Raw genomic sequence first — 2,500 nt, forward strand, 5'->3', positions numbered from 1 at the left:
ATATATTGAAAACAAGAAGAAATTTAATCCAAGATATTCTGTTTCTGTATTCAACTATTGGTGACGTCAGTGTATAACGAAAGAATAAAAAATAAACATAAGAATTCAATGTTATGACAATTAGAAACGTAGAGATTTTACGTCACGACAATTAGTTAATGATTGAATATAGGAAACATTTTTTAGAAAAATTATGCTTATTATATAACTTGAAAAGCAAGTATAATTAAGAACTGAAATATTTAAATGCCTTCCGAAATTTGTGGCAACATTTTATTGTAAAATTCCAATTAAAATTTAATAAAAGTAATCTAAACGTAATTATATAAACATTTCTTCGTAGAACTGCCGCGTGCATACTATATTTGATAAATGGACAACTATTTGTCAAGAAGTAAAGTCTATATGTTTCTAATTGTCGTAACGTTGAATATGTGTGTGTGTCTGTGTGTGTGAGTGTGTGTGTGTGTGTGTGTGTGTGCATAAAGTACGAATCAAATACAAACGGCAAAAGTCAACGTTAGCACAAGACACTTTCTCAGTCAATATTATTGGCTTGACACTTAAGGACGAATGGTAGCAGTGAATGGTATTATGTTTCGGACAGAATACTTTTTCAAATACAAGAGAAATTCCCATGAGAACCTGGGAAGAGAAAGAAGTGATAAGTCTGCAAATATGTGTGTATGCGTAAGTATAAGAGTGTGTGTACCCATATATGTTAACACAGAGTAATGAAAGCGAGACAGAATTCAAAAAGAAAAGAAAATATTTGTGGTTCTCACTCCCACGCGAGAGAGAAATCACTGTTTAAGGTCAACTTAAAGGAATACATCTTTGCCATCTCTACATCTCCATTCACAATTGTAGAACTGCCTCGCGCACACAAATATGGTTATTGATAGTTGTAAGGGAAAGAGAAAGCAATTTTGGCTGTCTTTATTTAGATTGTATTTTTGTCGGCTCACGATCGTCCATGTTCATGGATTTAACGCAGGCAACAACAGTCAGCTCAAGTATAATTAACCTCATGTGGGGCCTTCTTGTTCTTTTTATTCACGAGTAAATAGCATTGTTGTTGATTGTATTATTGATTGTATTATTCTGAACTGTTTCAGAATTCGTGGTATAATAATTTTTTTTTTCTTCAGATAAAGCAAATTTTTCTATTTCTAAAACATCTGTGTACCGGGGGTATCAAACAGGCTGGTTCGTGTTTGTTTTGTTCCGCAGTGGAAACACTCTTTGGCTTGTTTTGTTCGGCTGGATTTTGTTTTCGTCTCTTCTTTTTATTAGTTTTTGCTCTGGGGCTTTGGGAACCGTTCACTCGCTGACTCGACGTCTTTTCAAAATAAAGTGAAATAAAAATTGAAAATGCCAGTAATTTTCTGTTTTGTTTTTTTTTTTCTGTTTTTTATATGTTTTTTTGTAATGTCATTAAAATAAATGTGTTTGTCTTATGAAATATTTATCATGACACAAAACAAATAACTTTAAATTTCTCAAACAGCAGCTTCGGTAAGTGATATTCCAAGTACTAAGGAGAAGTAACAAGACGTCTGCACGCATTGAAAACAACAACAGCAAAAACAAAAGCAACAACAATAGTAATACTAATACTATTACTAATAATAATAATATTAATAACAATAACAATAATAATAATAATAATAATAATAATAATAATAATAATAATAATAATAATAATAATAATGTGGAATCTAAAAACAGAAACAACTCCTATCATAGTAGGTGCATTAGGCATGATAAAAAAATATTCAGACAAATACATAACAAAAACACCAGGACTTACAAACACATACAACATACAGAAAATTGCACTACTAGGCACTGCACACATCCTACGCAGAACACTCTCCATACAATAACCATCAAGCATCACAACAAATCACAGCACATACCCAAGGCACACAGAGCTGCGCTCGGTAGTGAGTGAAAGCACGCTATAAAAATAAAACTACTGAATAATATAATAATAATAATAATAATAATAATATAATAATTAATAATAATAATAATGGTAACAACAAAACACAACAAACAACATAATAATATAATGATGATGATGATTGATGTGATGATGATGATGATGATGATAACAACAACAACACAACATTCAGAACTGTCAAACAGACCTGGATAAGAATACAAATGTTCTGGTACGACTATTAACTAGATTTTGTATATGGATGATTTCGAGTTCTATGTTGGAAATGATAAACAACTGGAAACGTTGCTGCAGACAGTACGCGGATTTACCATGGAAATAAAAATGAGATTGGATTAGAAGAATTTGCCAAAACGCTCTTGAAGAGTAGAAAAAAAAACTAATTAAGAAACTCACCATACAAAATGAAAAAACGAAAAACGAGATAAGTGAATTAGAGCAAACACAGCTATATAAATACTTTGTATAGCTTTCTTAGGAATCATAAAACAAGGCAATATAAAATACACACAAAAAAAATTTAGGAAGGAA

Source organism: Octopus sinensis, linkage group LG15, assembly GCF_006345805.1.
Source record: "Octopus sinensis linkage group LG15, ASM634580v1, whole genome shotgun sequence".
NCBI classification, from domain to species: Eukaryota; Metazoa; Mollusca; class Cephalopoda; order Octopoda; family Octopodidae; genus Octopus; species Octopus sinensis.